The sequence below is a fragment of the Rissa tridactyla genome, chromosome 3 (genome assembly GCF_028500815.1).
Source record: "Rissa tridactyla isolate bRisTri1 chromosome 3, bRisTri1.patW.cur.20221130, whole genome shotgun sequence".
In the NCBI taxonomy this organism is placed as follows: Eukaryota; Metazoa; Chordata; class Aves; order Charadriiformes; family Laridae; genus Rissa; species Rissa tridactyla.
Genome location: NC_071468.1, coordinates 40,205,123 through 40,225,022, shown reverse-complemented (window position 1 = coordinate 40,225,022; position 19,900 = coordinate 40,205,123). Strand labels below are relative to the sequence as shown.

General features: G+C 39.4%; 1 protein-coding gene across 7 annotated transcripts in view; it reads right to left on the bottom strand.

Annotated features, from left to right (window-relative positions):
- The window catches only part of SMYD3 (SET and MYND domain containing 3), a 416,877-nt gene that overhangs the window by 28,400 nt on the left and 368,577 nt on the right, over positions 1 to 19,900 (bottom strand). The window lies entirely within an intron of this gene.

Here is a 19,900-nt window from a genome sequence, read left to right as displayed (position 1 = left end):
GGCAGATGAACCTGCAGAAGGCAATGCTGGACAAGGGTAACAAAGGTAAAGCTACTCTCCAAAAACATGTCTTTCTTGAAGCTGCTCTTCTAGCTTATGACAGTCTGCAGATGCTTTGGGTGGGAAATGCTTGGGCCATAGTGAAGGTCTACCTTCTGACAACCACATCCAAAGCCCACAGAAAATAACAAGGTTTGGGTGATGTCCTCGCAGTTTCACTTCCCTCTAACCAGGTGCCAAGGTGTTCACCTGTCTGTTTGCAAGGGAGCAGCCAAGTTCTAGTAAGCTATTTTCTTCATTCCTGCACTGCCTGAGCAGGGGAGGTGGGTCCCCTCAGTCTTCTTGGAAGACGGAAAAGATCCTTTGCTATCTTGGTCAGAGAAATGACAGTTTATGAAATGAGAACTTTGTGTGACAGGAACAACCTCTTCCTTGGAGAAAAGAGAATTCAAGTTATAGCATCTTAATTTTCCACAGGAGCTACTAGAAGGAGGACTGATTTTCTGTCTCCTGTAGTAAAAGAAGAGGGCACCAGTGATGATACACATTTGCATTCTCAAGTTGCTGAGCTAATGAGGGATAAAGGAGAAGACATTACAGAAATACACACATACACACATACCTCCAACTCATTCTTCACCAAGGAACAGAGAGAGAGGTCAAAGAAATGAAGATAAACAGGTCAGAATTAAAGAAGCAGTATGAAACGTAAGACGAATTTGGGAGAGGAAGGAACCTGATCCAAAACACCTCCCTGAGATTAGCTACTGAGACAAAGAGAAAAAGAAGAACCTGAACTGAGGGATCCTAGAAGACCCATACTGCCTCTAACACCAAAAGTTCACTGATCTTTAAATCCCAGAATGAAAATGCATGATGCTCTTTCCTGGAACATGTTCTACATTCCCCTGCCTTCTTTACTGAGCAGACAGTGGCCATCGTCAACTCTCCTCCACAGGATCATTAATACCCTTGCATGTTGTCAGCTCCCTCCTCTTAAGCAAGCAGGCTAACAAAATACACCCAAGTCAGCAATCTCGCATGGTAGTGAGTGCAACCGGTCAATCAACACAACTCTCTCAGGTCTAATACCAGGTTTTGCAGCCTGGAAAGGAGGCTCGTTTACTGCCCTAACCTCACGCACAAGTTGATGAGGAAATTTTGAACAGCTGGATTTTGACTTTAACCACCATTGCTAGTGGTACTACTGGATCCAGCAAAAACGCATCACATATTACTATCTTCTTGTCTTTGTTTCAGAATGAATTGGTTAAATGGAGTATTTTAGGTAGCTCAGGGAAGTCAGGAACCACTCAGAAAGTATGAAGTACCAGGGCTGGGAACACAGGAGAGAGGTAAACTAGATCTGTAAACTAGACCATACAGTAAGCTAGATCATATGGGTAAAAATAAAAATAAAAAAAATCTCCCACAGATAGCATTTATTTGTTGTTGCAAAAAAAAAAAAAAAAATCACTTTGCAAGCATTTAAAGTATTTCACCATCTAAACAGCATCTGGAAATGTACACATTGCTGCTTCTTTCTCCTCATTTCAGAAGTGTGCTAGAAGCAGCACAAAATATTCTGTTCTTTGCTATGAAGTGGAACATACTTGTCTGCATTTTAACTGAATTTATCAGGTCCCTGATTTTGTTTCACAGTTCATGACAACGTGATTTCTACTAAAATAAATATTCATAGCATGCATATTCCAGTCATATGTGTGAATTTGTAAAGTTAAAGCTTTGTTCCCATAATTAAAGCCATCAGTAACGATTCCAAGATGGCTTTGTGCTTGTGCAGAAACTTGCAGAAGAATTATCTCCATTTTTTAATGCCAGCGCTTCGCTGGAAGTGCCTTAATGCTCAGCTAGTATGGAAGCAACCATTTTTACCCGAGGGATAAAAACTGAGCTTTGAGTTTTAAAGGTTTACAATACAGTCACAAAGTAAAGTATTCTAAAATGCATTCATTTAAATAACTCCAGTAAAACTAAACCTGAGAAAACTGCAAATATGCTCATGGCTGTTCTGCAGGCAAAGGAGAAATGAATTTTGGGAAACAAATTAGTTGTTATTCATCGCTTCCTCAGCTCTAGTCATAATTTGCTCTGTTCAGGCCCAATTCTAATATCAGCAACGGAGGTCTGTAACCTCTGGCTGAGTTGAGTCATGTTGTGTGGGACTGGCACACATTCAACTGAGAAAAATCATTACGGGAACTACAAAATGCAAGATGGTGATATATCCTAATGTAGCAATTCCCAGGATGTGGTCCCTTGAGGATTGCTTTGGGTTATGCAAGAGTCTCCCCTTGAATCAAATATCTCATTTTTAAATGCTGGGAAAGCATCCAAAGGTGAATATTGTCTGCAGCAGGAGCAACATCCAGGCAGTGGAAGCGGAGACAGTATTTGTGGGTAAACACAGAGGCAGGAAGGAAAATCCTGCACTGCTGCTTGCCATTTGTAGCTTGTCTTATAAGAAAAGAAGTTGGCATTTGGAAAGAAGATACATGCCTGTAGCTGAGTGGGAAAGGGTGGGAAGGTACCCTGAGACAGGTAGGAATGTGGGGAAACAGGAAGATAGTGTTTGGTGTTACGTGAGATAGGGAAATGAGAGTCCAATGCCAGGTGGGAAAGGGAGTAACTCCTGGAGATTTAGCAGCTGCCGAAACTGTCTCTTCAAAAAGAAGTCGATGCTCCACTGCAATCAGTAAACTGATTAGCTAACACAATCTAATCAGTGCTAGGGTACCTAACAAACTGAGATGTTCAATTGTCTTTGCTTAGTTACACTAATAGGAGAAACATCCCCCCCAAAGTTTAACCTTTCCATTTTTCCCTGCTATACTTTCTCTCAAGCTGCCCTTCACACCTGGAAGAAGCTTCCTATAAGCATCCATAAAACTACTTCATTAGCTTTCAGCAAATCCCTCATTAAAACTCCTCCTTGTCACAGTTCCTGGATAAAGTCTAGATTATGTGGGAACTGGTAACATGTCACTCACGCCCACCAGTAGTCAGACCATCTAAGGCTGGAAAGTACTGATGTCCTGGCCATACTCTATGTTATTGTTAGCCTGTCCTTCCCTAACCTGCTGGCTTTATCTGCTGTGACAGCTCAGGAAAAGAATCCCTTTTTTAGCCTGATAACAAGGTTTATGGAGCCATCATCTGCCTGCCAGTTCTTCTGTAGTAACTTCTAAATCCATTGGCCAATTTTAACTAAATTTGGCAGTGAAGTAAAAATCTCAAAGATGTTTTAGACTCTAAAAAACCAAGATAACAGAAGATAAAGATACCAATACTACGTTCCCCAGGGTAAAGAACACACTGTGAATTTGCCTCCAGATAGGTATCATAGAATCATAGAATGGTTTGGATTGGAAGGGACCTTAAAGATCATGTAGTTCCAACCCCCCTGCCCTGGGCAGGGACACCTCCCACTAGACCAGATTACTCAAAGCCCCATCCAGCCTGGCCTTGACAGCTTCCAGGGATGAGGCATCCACAACTTCTCTGGGCAACCTGCTCCAGTGTCTCACCACTCTGACAGTAAAGAATTTCTTCCTAATAGCTAATCTAAATCTACCCTTTTTTGGTTTACAACTGTTACCCCTCATCCTATCACTACACTCCCTGATAAAGAATCATAGAATCTTAGAATGTTTCAGGTTGGAAGGGACCTTAAAGATCATCTAGTTCCAACTCCCCTGCCCTGGGCAGGGACACCTCCCACTAGACCAGGTTGCTCAAAGCCCCATCCAGCCTGGCCTTGAACACTTCCGGGGATGGGGGCATCCACAACTTCCCCAGGCAACCTGTTCCACTGTCTTACCGGAAACATTTTTTTATTTTATATGATGGAATACTATTATTTTATATGATGGAATACATGCAGGAAAATGTTATAAATTTTCCACTCATGGGAAACTGGTTTGTGCACTATAAAACCATTATGCTGTCAGTCTAGTGAATTGTCTGATGTGTAATAAGTAGTGCATGAACACTGCAGCATAGTTATCATTCAGTCAATCAGCATAAAAAAAAACCAAAACAAAACAGAGACAAAAATCTAATGGAAAAATAGCTCCCTTAATTGTGGAGACCAGTGAGCAACTCACTTGTTGACTGTTGGCGTGGTGGTATTTTTGCTTTAGAGCTGACATGCCACTGCCCAGAGCTTCTTACAGCCAGAAGTTGTCCTGGTGTTGCTCACAGGTATCACGAAGGACTTACGTGTTAACAAGCAGTGAAAGGCTACAAGGAACATACTGAGCTAGGCTCTGAAATCCTGTGTTTTGAGGAGCCCACAGACTGCAACTTTACAATATGCTCGTTGCACATGTCTGCAGCCAACTTTTCCATATGCTTGTACATTTATGGATAGCACCTCAGGGAAATCTGTGGCTTACAAAAGGCAAAACATTTAAATGTAAAGAAGAAAAACAGATCTCCTGAGTGACTGTTGTTAGCAAGCTGTCTTCAGGAGGAGAATAAACCAGACAACATTCTATAAAGTATGTCTATTTAATAATATTTTTTTCTGAAATAATGTAGTCTTCTTATTAGACACAGAGGGCTGGATATATCTTACATAAATATCACAACTCTGGTTACTGGTATGATTTGTATCAGCAGAAAGTTAAAGGTCAGTGATAACCTGGTCAAAGGGCAATACATAGGTTGGTGTCAGGGATGAAACAGGGCAACATGACACAGAAGGCAGTTCATGAACAAAATTGGGGATATTTTCACACTAGAAAAGGAACAAAGGTGGCAGCTATTAAAAACAAGGCAGTGCATAAATCAGGGCTTTCTCCTTCAGACTGTGATGAGCCATCCTCAACACTTCCACTACCAAATATATTGTCAGTGTCAGCCAGAGGCTGGATTTATTCTTACTAACTATTCAGACTTACACTTACACTACACACTGACTTCATTTTTCTATCACATCAAGTTAGATAGTATCATTACCTCTGGCCCCTCTGATCCACCAACGTCTTTTTGGCTTCTTTTTAAAAACATTTTGAAATCAAAAGTCCCTGTACTGAAGTCACTGAAAACCAAAAGCTGTGAAAGAGTAAAGAAGAGGGCAACAGTCATGCAAGTATCAATCTTCATAAAATTGCATACATAATCTTATGATGGTTTTGGCCCTGCATAATCTCCATGTAAAAAAAGTTTCTGAGAAATGTTAAGTAAATATCAGCTTATTAAGGACTGCCATTCAAAAAAACCTGTAATTTATGACAAACTCATACACTGCACAGTGTGCTCTTCAAGAAGAGGAAAGTAATGTAGGCGGACAGTTTCAAAATTATTAATTATAAGTTTCCTTTTCATTTTCCTGAACTCTTACTCACTAGTTTTCTTCATTGATGTTAAGTTAAAGAGTGATAATTAAAATAAGACTTGATAATGTTTGGGGTTTTTTTCATTATCCAAAACCCTTTTGCTTAGCAGAAGAGGGTGCGTTACATGGTGAAGAGCATTCTACTGATGCCTCACAAAATTTTCTTTGCTTTCTAAATCACTACTTTGTCTGGGTTACATGATAAAATAATTTGTAATCTCCATCAGACTGTGAAAAGCAGGTATCTTCAACTGTTGAGAATAAAGTGAAATTGCAAAACGTGGCTACACTAAAATTAAAGAGCAGACAATGCTTCATTGAACTCAGGGAGAATTAGAAACATCTGTCAACGTATCATAACAAAAACTCCTACAGTGAACAAAAGTCGCAAGTGCAGCTCTCTTACTTCCAGAGAAGTTTGATAATTTAAAAATTATGTAAGTGAAAGAGAATCAGGTCTTGAATTTATGAAAGTGTCCTTACTGAGAACTGAGGAAGAGAAACATGCTACAGGATCCACACACGCAAGATTCAAGCATTGGATGATGAGCGTGTGACTCTCTGCACTTCCAGGAATGTGAGAGAGGAGGACCTGTCACTGCATTGCTCCTGGATAATGAATCGTCTAGCAATAAAGTATTCCAGCTGACTTTTCCCAGGGATCCTCATGATCAGATGCGATAGACGTGGGGATGGAGCCAAGCAACAGCCACCGCACCAAGGCCGGGGAGTACGAAGGAGAGGTCAGAAGAGAAAGTTTCTTACCCGGCATGTGAGATTTGACAGCTCTGAAGATACTGGGGACACTTCCATATGACTCATCCACCAGCCATCTACAGCTGACTGATCTACAACCAGCACAACAGATGAAACTCTACCTCTAATGAAGCCAAGAGAATTTCGCCAATAAGTACAAGAGTGCCAAGTATTCCACCTGATGGCTTTGAATTTTTTCCAAACACATTAACCAAAGATTGTGTTTACTTTGATATATAAAAGCATGCAGACTTGACAAACTCTCTCAACTCTGTCCAGGCAGTGTAGTAAGAACTGCTGTGTATGCAATGACTTTTTTTTTCCACATAATGTTCAAGTAACATTGAAGTTGCAGACAGGATTGAAGATTTTCCTTGGTTTTAAAATTTTTGCCCCACTTTTACCATGGTAATTTTTTTGCTCCATACATTAAAAATAAAACAAAATAATTTAAAAAAACCCCAAACAAATCAACAATTCTGTAGCACAAAAAGCAGGCAGGAAAACAAATGTTTCCACTGATACTGTGCAAATTCTGTTAATCTAAAGCATTCATTGAGATGTAATATCACGGAGTACTATGTCTGTAAACTGCAGATGTTGAACTCCGATGACATCATTTCTAAGAGAAACACGGGCCTCAGAATAAACAAATATATTGGCTGCTATTTATGGCTCTGTTTCACCTTCTTTGTACCTTCTCCCTTTCCCCAATGCGGGTGAGAAAGGGCTTACCTTCTGCCCATAGCTGTGCCACTGAGGTGAGCAGCGGAATGACAGAGTTCAACTAGTTGTGAACTCAAACCAAAATTTACCAAACTCCTTATGGCTTGTGGTTGTTTTATGCTACCATAGTAACATAGCTTTTTTCCTGCCACTGGGACATTAAAGCCCGCTTTTTGCTATATGGACATTTCAGTGTTTATTAATACATTTGAACATGAGGTTAAATTTCTTCTCTCTTTATAGGCACACTGTATGTAGCCTCTTATTATCTACAAACGTGTATGAACTTCATACGCTTGACATCTCTGTCCTTATGCAAGTTGCCAGGTAGCACTAACAAGCAAAGGCACAGACAACACAATCATAGAAGCCTCACTAAAACCAAAACGTCTTTAATTTCTTAGGGATTGCTGCAAGACGAAGCACTTGCTGGGACAACGTATGGCATTCTTTCAGCATGTCCCTGACCCTTGCTATTCTGCTCTCCTGCGCTCTGGGCAGAAAGAACATGCATGATATGCTACTGCTGGGGAAAACTGAGGGTTTGATCTGGGGTTTTTTTGCAGCTCTACAGGTTTTGCCATACTTGCATAGTCAAGGTTCACTTAGGTTTGAAGACGTATGACCTTTATTGAGCCTTTCAAATGCATGCTAAGGATGTGTCCTCCTACCAACAGCACATGCAAACTAGCTCAACAGAATATTATATACTATACCTTGAAGAACATAAAAAATGTAGTTTTAAAGTTAACTGGAGACTGCAGCACACATAACTCACAAGAGTAGAATTATATTTCCAGAGACACATTTTTAATATTATTTCTTACTCCGCTCACCCCAGGCAAATTTCTAGAAATCAGCTGAAACAAGATTTCTGCTACAGGTACAGACATTCTGCACTACATGGAAGGCAACATGTTAGAAATCCACATCCTCTTTTTTATTTTGTGAGACACATTGATTTGATTGCTTTCAAAAAAATGAAAAAAACTCAAGCTTCTGAAAATCTAGCCTTTCTTTTGATTCAGTTATTAAGCTGATTTAGTTCAGTGTAAAACGATAGGATAAATGTCAATGTAGACTGTCTGTAAATTCCATCTGAAGGTTCAACTTGGTGCAAATTTTGGAACAAAAAAACTAAATCGTCACTGCCACAATGGCACACAACTCAAAAGCCATAAAGTAGTGACTGTGGTGAAGGTTTGCACAAGTGTAAGGGTTTTCTAGAACTTGATATGGGGTTTATTATTTCTTCAGATTAGCAAGTGGTAGAGCTCAGAAAGTCACCACTAAGGATACAAACCTAATGGCTCCCTTACATACATACCCTAGTGGAATTCAACTTGCAACTATATCCATTGTCTGGAGAGTTTTACAGTATGCTTCAACAGATCTGTAGGATGCTTAACATTTTTCTATTAAATGCTACAGATTTGTATGTCATTTCCATACAACCCTACCTCATTTTTATAGATGCTACTGATTTATAATAGAATTTTAAGACATGCCTGCTATGGATTTAGATTTCCATTGAATTGTAATGACATTCCAGCATCTTATTCTTTATGTTGTTGTAGAATCCTTAAACTTTTTTTCAGTTCCTTAGGATATATCCACAATGATACTATATTTTTACCTGTCTCATTATTTTAGGAGAGAAGCATGTCTTTTAAGTAAAAGTCCCTTCCTGTTGAATTCCTGTGCACCTATAAATGTTGGGGTCCCCACCTGCAGCTACTGGCATCTTACTCAAAATTCAAGCATACGTGGCCTGTGTTTATTTAGGTTAAAACAAGGAAGCATCCAACAAATCTGATAGAAGCTGCACACATTCATGCATCAGTCTATTTTACAGGTTCCATCTGCTCTTAAGTGCTTCTCAGAGAACAAACACTGTGTCACTATACCACATATTTCCATTGCACTATCCCAAACACACTTAAGCTGCTGACAGATTAATGCTTAGTTCACTTGTGGCATACATTCTTGGGTTCTTACACATGTTCTTATAAGGAAATGGAACTCACTAAGCACTTAATCACAAGTTGGGGTAATGTTATTGTATTGAATACAACACGCTAACTTTGTTTCAGGAACAGGCTAAGGTATCACTATATAAGCCACTGCTGTCACTAGCACTGCCAAAGACCCTGGAAATCAAATCACTTTTGTCAACCTTAGCTAAACAAAAGCAAGTAGAAATTTGCCAAAGGGTAGCCCTGGGGACTTAGGGATGAGCCACCTGAGGAGTGTGCAGAAATGGCCAAAGGATTGCGCTGTTTACTGGAATGCAACTTGCATGGCTTAAGCATGCATAGATTTGCTTGAAGCCATTACAAACAGATCTTGATAAAATGACTGCAAAGACAGGGAATAATAGGCAGATATGAAAAACAATAGCAACAAAATTGAAGTAAAATACAACCCAACTTGCTAAAAGACATCAGCAATCCAGTTAATTATGAATTTACCTAGCTAGGAAGCAGTAACAGCAAGAGAAACTGGTATAAGTAAAATCTGAATATGCGCCATGAATATCTGCATTTGTGCCTGGGAGAAAGGTAGTTTCATGGAGAATCCTCTACATCCTTACCTGATGTAAAACAAGTTCGATTAGTTCAGAGCAGCCAAAAACCTCACCTTGTCTTATGTTTACATATAAGGCAACAGGACAAGGGGTAATGGTTTTAAACTAAAAGAGTGTAGATTCAGACTAGATATAAGAAATACATTTTTTACATTGAGGGTCCTGAAACACTGGAACAAGTTGCCTAGAGAGGTAATATATGCCCCATCCCTGGAAACATTCAAGGTCAGGTTGGACAGGCTTCTGAGCAACCTGATCTAGTTGAAGATGTTCCTGCTCATTGCAGGAGGGTTGGACTAGATGACCTTTAAAGGTCCCTTCCAACCCAAGCCACTCTATGATTCTATAATTCAATGAATCTCGGTGCTCTGTTAGATGAAAAAGATCTTTCCCCCCCCCCCGCCTCTTTCTCTCTCTCTAGTGGCACAAGCAACCTTGCAGAATTTGATAGCGTCTTTTGATAAATATTCAGCATTGGTAGAGCTCACCTGCACTGCAAATATGCCAGCAAGACAATACACAGATGAACCGAATCCAGACGGGTAGCAACAGATAAAGCTTGAGTATGCATTCAGGATGTTATCTTACTGCAAGCATGTAAACCTGCTTTTCATCTCAAAATTCTGAGATGTTGAACTGGTAGAGGTAATATTACCCAACTTAGTTACACATTTTGAAATCCCTTGAAAAATAAAAGGCCTTATGCTGGTGCAGTACGGAGACAAATACCTAAGATAACTTATCTCTCGCTATTGTCATGAGAGCAAGCAACTAACTAGCAGAACATTCCCCTGCTCATAAGTTACTTTATGTGATTTTTGGTAAGATTTGAGAAGTTACACTGTTTCATAGGACACAATGTCTGTGTTTCAGAACAACTCAAATAGTACAACATCCAGACATTTCCCATTCTTCCCAAGAAAGATCTTCGGTCGTATTTACATAAACATTTTTAAAACATGTATTTTGTGCCACTGTCTAAAGCGAAGTTCTCCACAAAATGCTGTGGTAAATCTTGCAAATTCCCTCTATGACAAAAAAATTAATCTCCTAAATGTTTTTCCTTTTTATGACTGCATATACTGAGGCTTTTGTTTTGTAGCAATGTAGGATCTAATTCCATTTTTCAAAGTCTGCCAAGCACAGTATTGCATGAAAAGATTTTTCTTTCTCTTTCCTATTTCATCAACAATGAATTGAATTGAAAGACCTGGTTTAGGATGCTTCTACTTGTTGGCTGTCATTTTTGCCAGTTTTCAGAAGACTTCTGAAATGCTGGCCAGCCTTAAAAATACATTAAATCCTTGGTATGCATCATTCAACATACCTGAATTAATATGGAAATGTATTCATGATGTGGCTGTAACAAACATACTTTGATTCCAGAACTTTATCTTCACTTCTGGCAGCCCATCAACCATATCTTCCAAGAATGCACTGCATGGCTAGAGAAAGCTGATTTTCCTCTTAGGAAAGTGTTTGCAACTGTGGTGATATCAGTTTTCTTTGCCCTCTCTCTCTTTTATCTTCTGTGACGATGGGGAGAAGTTAAAAGAAAGGCTTTTCCTCCCTAAGTTTGATATGTCTGGGCTTCTTGCAATTGTTCTTTGGTTGTCTATACTCTTCCCTCTCTCCCTTTGCTGGTTGTATGTGCATTGCATTCCTCAGTTTTCCTCCAAGATGACTTTATTTTGCTTGTAAAATATATTTTTTTTTATTATTCATTAGTAGACTTGCATAATTTTCTGAAAGTGATTTTTTTTCTCTCTGATATATTTATCTTGCTTTCACTTTTGTCCGTTTTCATGGCCCTTTGGGCAGCCTACTTTCTGTTTCTCAGAGAATTTTTCCTTAGCAGTGCTATAGCCTAGCCTGCCTTTTGTTAGCCTTCCAACATTTGTAATCAGTTACCGTCTTTGTTCAGCTCTTTACCCACAGTCATTTGCTTTTTGTTTCTTTCTTCTTACTTTCATCTTCAAAGTCACATTGCTAAAGGTGATTCAGGCTTCTGTGTCTTGCCTGATGATGAAATGACAAACTGAACCTGAGAAAAGAGGTTCCAGTATACTCAAGGGAGGAGAAGGGCACCTGGGAGAGGTAAGGGGGTGGGAGAGGAGAAGCACTGAATCACCTGCTTAACCATGAAATTGGATTATCTGGGGCTTGGCATACATCAGACAGTGTTTGGGGTTCTGGCCTAAAGCAGATTTTCTAGTATAAAACCAGAGAAGCTGCACCTTTTGTGGCAACCTCGGGAATACATGCAGGAGAGTTTTGCAGATGAGCATAAGGTCACATCACATTGTCAACCCTTTCACTCTAAATTGCATAATCCAACATTTAGATGTTGTACAGAGAAGTAAGGAGAAGATTAGCCATTGACTAAATTTTTGAAGGCCAGGAGCTGTTGCATTTATGAGGTAGTGCAACTACTGTTTGTGTACCAGCCAATATTCTCAGTATTTCCTTGAGCAGTCACCTATTCTACTGCTAATTACATGAGGCAGAGTGCCATCCTAACGTGGCTATGTCATTTCTTATACCAGGATCAGATCATTTAGAACTAGTTCTGATACCTCCAAATGTTCCCTGTATGGACGGACTGGATTTTCTGGTTTTATGGGGTTAAGAAAAGCTGACTAACAGACCTTTAGCTTGTAGTCTACCATCTTACCAGTAACTGTGTGGTTTCTAGGATTTGCTCACTGCAGAATTTACCTTTTCCTCTCACCTGCATATTCAGTTTTTTCTCTTCCTTTCCTGTCAACATCAGTCTGGGAAATTTCAGCTTTACTCAGCATCACCTATTTTGCTGCAGAACCTCTCTGACCTTCATTCTCTAGTTTCACTGCTGGGTGGATCATCTCACTAGGAATTTGGTCAATCATTGACACGGTTCTTGTTTGACAATACTTCCTTCAATTTTCTGGTTCTGCACGCCCCTGTTCAAAGCACCGTCTTTCCATCACTCCCTCCAAGCTCATTGATTCACCCTTTAAACAGACTCCACGTTCTTCAGTTTCTTTGCTCTCCTTATCTGCTGCTCCTTTCCTCTTCCCTCCGTCATAACTGTGTTTTTCCTTTTCAGTAACTTTTCCGCCTTTTCAATAGAAAAAAATATTGCTTTTTCATCTTTTTCAGCCTTTATCTCTAAGGTTGCTTAGACTGTTTTCTTGCTTAAATAACACAATTTTCCTTTTTCACACTGTTCATATCTCCACCACTAGGAACTCTTAATTGATTTCCTTCTTACAAGCACTGCCAAGTCTCCACTCTCTGCCTCCTCAACTCAAATTGACAATTTATTCAAACAAAGAAAGAGATATTTTCTGAATAAAATCAGACTCTTCCTAATTCTCCCCCCAGAGAATGCATTGTTCCTTATGACTTCTCTGATGCTATTTTCTGCATGCCCTCTCTCTTTTTTTGTCTCTTTCATCAGAGATAGTATTGTAAGTTTATCTTCCTTTTTTAATGATTCTCCTCCCCTTTGTCTCCCTTTTCACTATGACTTCGGCCTCTAAAATAGCTTTTTCAAAGCAATGCTCGGTTACTGTCAAAGGAATCCAAAACTCCACACATGCCTCATACGTATCTCTTTTTAACTATTAATTGTTCCCTTGATATCACTTCCCAATCCCATTTTAGCTCAGGTTCTAACCAAACCTTTGTTTAGAATCTGTATGACATCAACTCCCCCCTTTTCTTCTTAGCAAAATTAACACAGACTCCATGAGTTCCCAAAAATCGTTCTCAAAATCGTTCCAGATGAGTAAGTATGCTGCATTTTTCTCACAGCACACAGGTCTTTGCAGTATCTACTCAGGCATTTCTAGGTTACTATATGAGGGCTTTGTATTTGCTTAGTATGTGTTTAATAATACTCACTTCTATTTAATTCACGTGTGTCCTTTAATTGGTGTATAATAGCAAGCAGACTAATGGAAGGAGCTCAGGTAAGGGCTGCATAAGTCTTTGCTTTGTAAATTTCAAGTATAATGTACAAAAAAGATTTTTTTAAAAAAGGATCCTCTGATTACAAGACAAAGACACCAACTATTACCGGTTGAGTTAAAAAAAAAAAACAAAACCAAACTGAATCTTTCAGTTCTGGTAGGCAGGCAGACTAGAACTGAAATCCTTATTCCAGACAAAGCCTGAAGCCCTGAATGGTCTAATATCTTAATCTGTAAGAGATCCTACAGCGGAAAAAACAAACAAACAAACAACAAAAAACAAACAAACAAAAAACCAAACAAAAAACCAACCAAAAAAACCCCCAACAAACAAACAAAAGAAAAAAAAAAAACAAAAAAAAACCCCCAAAAACCCCAGTCTTTACAGATGAAGTTATCATTGACAGAGAACACAGGTCTTTCAAGAAGTTTCTTAAAACACCTTGGAAATGCTATGTGAGAGATGGAGAAATAAACACTTGTGTCGGAGAAAAATGAAACTCTGGGAAACTTGGTGATTTAGTTCACTAACATCACTAGGTGATCACTATCTGTAAAATTCAGATTCAAATAGCTCTTGGCATAAGTGAAAAGTGAAACTAGAAACTAAAAGTGAAACTAGAAGCTAAAATTGAAGCTAGTAAGCACCAGCATATAAATACAGAGCTACTGGATGAACACTGTCAGAAAAATCTTGCAGCAATGAAGCTATTTAAGGAAGTCTTAGCTGACCTAAGAAATGTGGTATATACTGAATGAGGTACTGCAAATTAACACTGATGTTGCTGAACTTCTACTCATGTGCAATAGAGTACATTGGACAACCTAGAGACATCAGAATTATGCCTGAAAAACAGCTGTCATGACTGGAGAGAATAGTAAGAAATTTTACCCATGTACACAATATGTGAAAATGAGGAAAGGTGGATGGTGGAGCAATTATGGGAGTGTGAGCTTACAGAATTCATTGAGAATTCCCCACTTTTTGGGACAACAGGTGGTTGTAATGGGAGGATACAAGAAAAACAACTAGAAAAGAATCAAAGAATTGAAGGTGCTGGTGCTGTGCGTACATATGTAGCAAGCAAGCAGCAAACCAGAAAATCCTTTTCCTATGTGGGAAATGGATTGATCAGGACACAGACAACTTTGGCACCAGATTTCAGACATAAAACATTTCTTTTTCTGTTTTGGAAAAGGCTGTTGGGATTGGAGGAGTCTGGAGGGGAGAAAGTAGGGAGGAATGGAAGATAGGAGTTGGCTGCTGAAGTGCTTTAAGGGATTCCTAAAGATACGAGGCCAGGGACATGCATGCTCCCTGTTTATCTATAAAATAACTACACTGAAGTCAGAAATTGTGCAAATATTGGCACAAATATCTGTCTTTTGGAGGAATTACCTACAATTAACCACAGACAATCTGTAAGCTCACACTCTCCAATTTATACCGGGTTCTCCTACCAAGAGGGCCAAGAAAAAAGAACCAACTAGAGTTTACATTTTTCATGGATTTGTGGTGTATATTTTTCTCCTTTCAGACCTGCACAAGAGATATCCAAACTTCTCCAGAACACAAACCATCTTTAAGTTTCTGATTAAAATAACAAATATGTGACAAAAAATGTTACTGAGGCCTGTGTTACTTCACATAAAGGATATGTGAGATAAAGAGGAGATAAAGTATGAACAAAGACAATTATCATACAAATGATACAAATGTTCATATATATCCTAATTTTTTGAAAAGCTGTATAACGTGACAATATATAGAGTACAGAGCATGGGAAGGTCGGACTTACACTAGGAGACACACGTTCAAGTGAAGAATGGTTTTGTTAGACCACAAATATCAACAGTCTCTCAGGAGGATTTCTAACTGCTTCATGAGCTGCGGTGGTTTGTAAAGATGGTCTGATCTCCACTGATTTATACTAAGAGTGTCAGCTAATTTCATATAACTCATAAACACAAGCAGTGAAGAGTGATCCTTGGGAGGAAAGTGGAGAGGTGATCTTGGTGCTGTCCCCTGTTTCTACCTGCTTTAGCAGTTTGTCACCATCAAGCTCTCGTCCTTCTGTTGATTTCCTTAGGTTGAAGGTGCTCCAAGGCTGCTTGGTGCTCTTCACTCACTTTATAGCAACAGCTCCCTGAGGTTCCAGTGAGCTGTGATACCCCCAGCCTTGCACATTTGCACAGACACAACCTATTTTTTTAGCAAATGTACCTTGTTCTTCTTTTCACAAACCTCTGATATTTACTTGGGACTACTATCTTACCATCTCTAGGTAACAAATCAGTGGAACCATTCATGAACCAAAAATCAATTCCTAAATCTTAATTCACACATTTTTGTTTAGACAATGGAAAGAAAGGATACCCCAGCTATTCACGTTTTCTCATGAGTTATATTTTTTTAATCTCTTACAGTTCGTTTGTAAGATTTTTTTTCTCTTCTTTTCACACATTTTTCTCTAAAAATTAGAGATAAATGCCTTTGGCCATTTTCTAAAATCCCAGAAAAGTGAGCAAGGTACATTTTATTCTTTCTGTTCTTTGTTTCAGTCTTTCTTTGAATTGCTTTCTCCACCTTCACATTTTTGTCTCCCTCTCAGGTGATCCCAGAGGTAAGATTTATGTTTACTGCTGATGTTTTATGATTAAGAGACTGAACTTTGGTCACTGAATTACTACTATCTGTAGGTTCAGAAATCTGCCAGCCACGCAGAAGTCCCCAGGGGACCTCCCACAACCAGGGTGCCGACTGGCGCTGAATACAGACTTTAACCCTTAAGCACTAGCATCCCCCAGTGGTCCTATTTATCACTGCAGTTCACTTTTTTTTTTGAGTTTTCTAAGTACTCTAACTTTCAATGTAAATGTAAATTCAAGTCAAGTGCCTCAGAACTAGGCAGTAGTCAGGAGTCTGCTGAACTCAGTAAAGAACCATATATGTTTGATCACAGGTAAAGATGAAAAAATGTAACTTATTTCCAGTCATTGTATATATCACGAGTGTATTACAAACCACGCATCTGTAAGAGTAGGTGTTTTTTGTAAAACACATTTGAAAACAGGGGAAAATCAGACAAAAAGCAAATCAGACTCTTTATTGGAGAGCCTTTTTGAAGAAGAGAAAATAGGTTCAGAGTCTCTTCCAAGAAGATTAGGTTCTACAGCTATTTTTGGCTTTTTTTTCACGATCATGACTCATGGAAAAGATACTATAGCAACCATCAATTTTTAATCTGCCTTTTGATTGAAGGTCACATACTTAGAAACTACAGTCCATCATATCTATTGGATTGGAATTCTCAGTAAAAAATTCCTGGCTGACATTTCGTTCACACAACGAAAATTCAGCCACGTTCTCAGAAAATAATCAACAATAAGCACATCCCAGCCACCGTTCTTAAACCCATCTTAAACCCTTTGTAAAATGATCAAAAATTGTGTTGACTGTGGTTGTTTTCTCTGTTCCTTAAAAGACCTCCGTCACTGAGGAAAGGTGAAGCAATGGGATACTGCAAAATATCACTGGAAGGGATAAGAGAAGTGAGAAGAGCAGACAAGTAATGCATGTCTAACACAAATATGGGATGCTCGCACCTACCCAGCTCCCTCCCACGCCAGAAGCAGAACAGCCACATCAGCACAAGCCCTGTATCGGTGCTGACTCAGCAGAGGGAGGATGGAGGGGGAAGCATGTGCAAGGCTGCCAGGGGAAGAAACAGAACAGCACTTCTGCACAACACTTCTGTATGGGATGAAAAGAAGGAATTTCCTCTCATTAATGTTGGAGCCCTCCAATAACTCCTAATGCTGCAGCATTGGAGATGAAGGATTGTTAATTAAAACAGTCCATCTGAAAATCCCTGGGATTTACACATTAGGTTTAAATTCAGCAGATTATGAGCAGTGCAGAACAGAAAGAGACAAACATGTTTGTCCTCTCATGAGAATGAGAATTCTCATAAGAATCTGACCAGACCTGAGGCCACAGGAGCCCAGAGAGGAGACACACCTCTAGCCGGTTCCTTCAGTTTCCTAAATCCAGTAGGTCCATGGTGTCACTTAGCTACTTCTTTTCCTCCTATTGTCACAATAGCTGAGGACATCCAGCAGAGTTTGATAACAGATACATACTTCCACTCTTTGTCTGCATTGTAAGCACTGAATACTTGAGACAAGGGGAAAAAAAAAACCCAACCCAATCCCCAGAACATATGTGCCTTCTCTGCAATTTAAGGACTAAACGCTGGAGTCCTTCCTCAGAGGTAATCTAAGGGAAGTCTGCCTTACTCAGTATCTCTGAATCTGATTCTTCACGAGCAGCAGTCAGCCCAGAGTGTGAATGTGCTAACTGAGACACGACAAACCCATGTAACACCTCTTGCTGATATTCTGTTATTCTGTGGTTAAGGCTCATGAGGATTTTTGAAAGGAAGTTTATTTTTGCAAGCTGCCGAGTGCTGACTATGATGTGGGGCAGCTTTCACTTAGGCAAATGTCTTAACTTTTGTTAAGGCTCTTGGACAGACAGACTATTAATGTGACATTTACAAGAAAAGTGGAGTAGATACACTTGGCTTAGGCTATTCAGTGAAAGTACGTGTTGTAGGTTTTAACAAATAAGGGACAGTTATAGTTCAGCACAAAAGGAGAAGGCAGCTTTTCATCTCGACAGCTGCCATCTCTCCCCTTCTTTTGTAAGTTCTAAAAATATTTGAGAGGTCCTAACCAATGTTACTCATAGGTTATTGTGACTACCTAAAACACAGAGGTCGGTATTCGGTATGACAAATCAGTTTTGTGTAGTTTAACCATCTGTCTCTGCCAGTTACATGAAGTGGATGACTCTGAAAACAGCAGCAACCATCATAATGAAAACATACATTATGATACAATGTGTCACACAGCACTGAAAATTAACCCTGCTGCTAAAGAAATGGAAAATGCACAATAAACACATTACCTGAAATTAAAATTGTTTTTGACCAAATCTCCAGAGCCTTACAAGTTGTAACAATGATTTCCTATTTATATGGACTGCATGAATTCTCAGGTGATTCCCTGTGGAGAGCTGTATGAATACTTTTTCCAGAGCTGAGGAAAGGAAAATAGATAGCTATAATGGAACTGCAGGAGCAGCCAAGCAGTAGATTGATTCAACAGGAGAAATTCAATGCATCCCAAAAGATTTCCTAGGATTTGCTCTCCTGCTGCTTAGGGCACAATTTGTTGTAATGAGAAACTGAGGATTTTGTTTCAGGTGTGTCAAAGCTGGTAGTGATGACTCAAAGGTATAAAGAAGAAACAACTGAAAATCTCTTTTAAATAATACTTTTGGATGAGAAGAGAACAAGGAAAAGCTCTTCAAGGTGCTAAAAAAGTCAAATAACTCAGGTAAATAGCATTCCTTAAGAGATACTAATTGAATGCACAGTCGAACCCTTCCTTCATCTCCAAACTCCTGCACTAAACAGCTTGAAAACTACAGTACACTTCCGTAAGCAAAACAGAGAAAGCATTATTAAATTATCTGGTAAAATTGCACTTGGCCTCATCGTAATCTCTGCTCTCAGAAATATCTGTAGAAAAATCCTCAGTCGTGAAGAACTGCGTTAACAAATCATAAAATGAAAAAAAAAAAGAGGTTGTTTTTCTATTTATTTAATAAGGGAACATTTAAACAGGCGGACTACTCCATTCACCTGGAGTGTGCCACACAGTAGAAGGCTGGCAGGAAGCACGTACTGCTGCAGTACTACATCAGCCCTGTTTGAATGGTTGAGTGGAACACGCATGACATGAATTTCACCCTGAAGAAATGTGAGACTTTGTAGGCACTCATGCCCTCCTCTATGAGAAGTAATAGTCATTATGAACACTGAGCTGCTCTACAGCTCTGACGTACAACAGCCTACACAGATTTCTCGCTGATTACTTTATAGTGAAAGTTTCCCAAGTAAAGCCCAAAGTTTTGTTCAGAAACAGGCTGCCGGATGAAACTTCCTCAGGCAAAATGCTGAATCCTGACGGCATCCTGGTTTGACTAGGGAAGACACGTAAAATCTGAGATGTTCCTATTCAGAGCAGCACATATTTTTCATCGCTAGCGTGCCCCTCTCACTTCTCAACATCAGACTATGTACTGGAACATCATATGGTACAGAAGAACCAAAAGAGAAGAAATGGATGCTCTAAAAAATACCTTACCAAGAATGAACACTCATGCATGAATGACACTGTATCTGGACATTCAGATACAGGTTTACATTTAGTTACAAAAACCGCAAATATCCAGAATCCAAAGATTTGAGTCATAAAGCTTTTAGAAGACAGACCAAAGCAGACAGCACCTGCCCTTTCTCCACTAAATGACCAAAATTGCATTATAGCTCCATGCTCTAATCAATTTCAAGACATGCCACATGAAGTAGATCTCCTAGAGCATCCTTCCTTATCAATAAAAGGCCATCAGACTCAGAAACTCTCCCAGCACATAGCATAGGA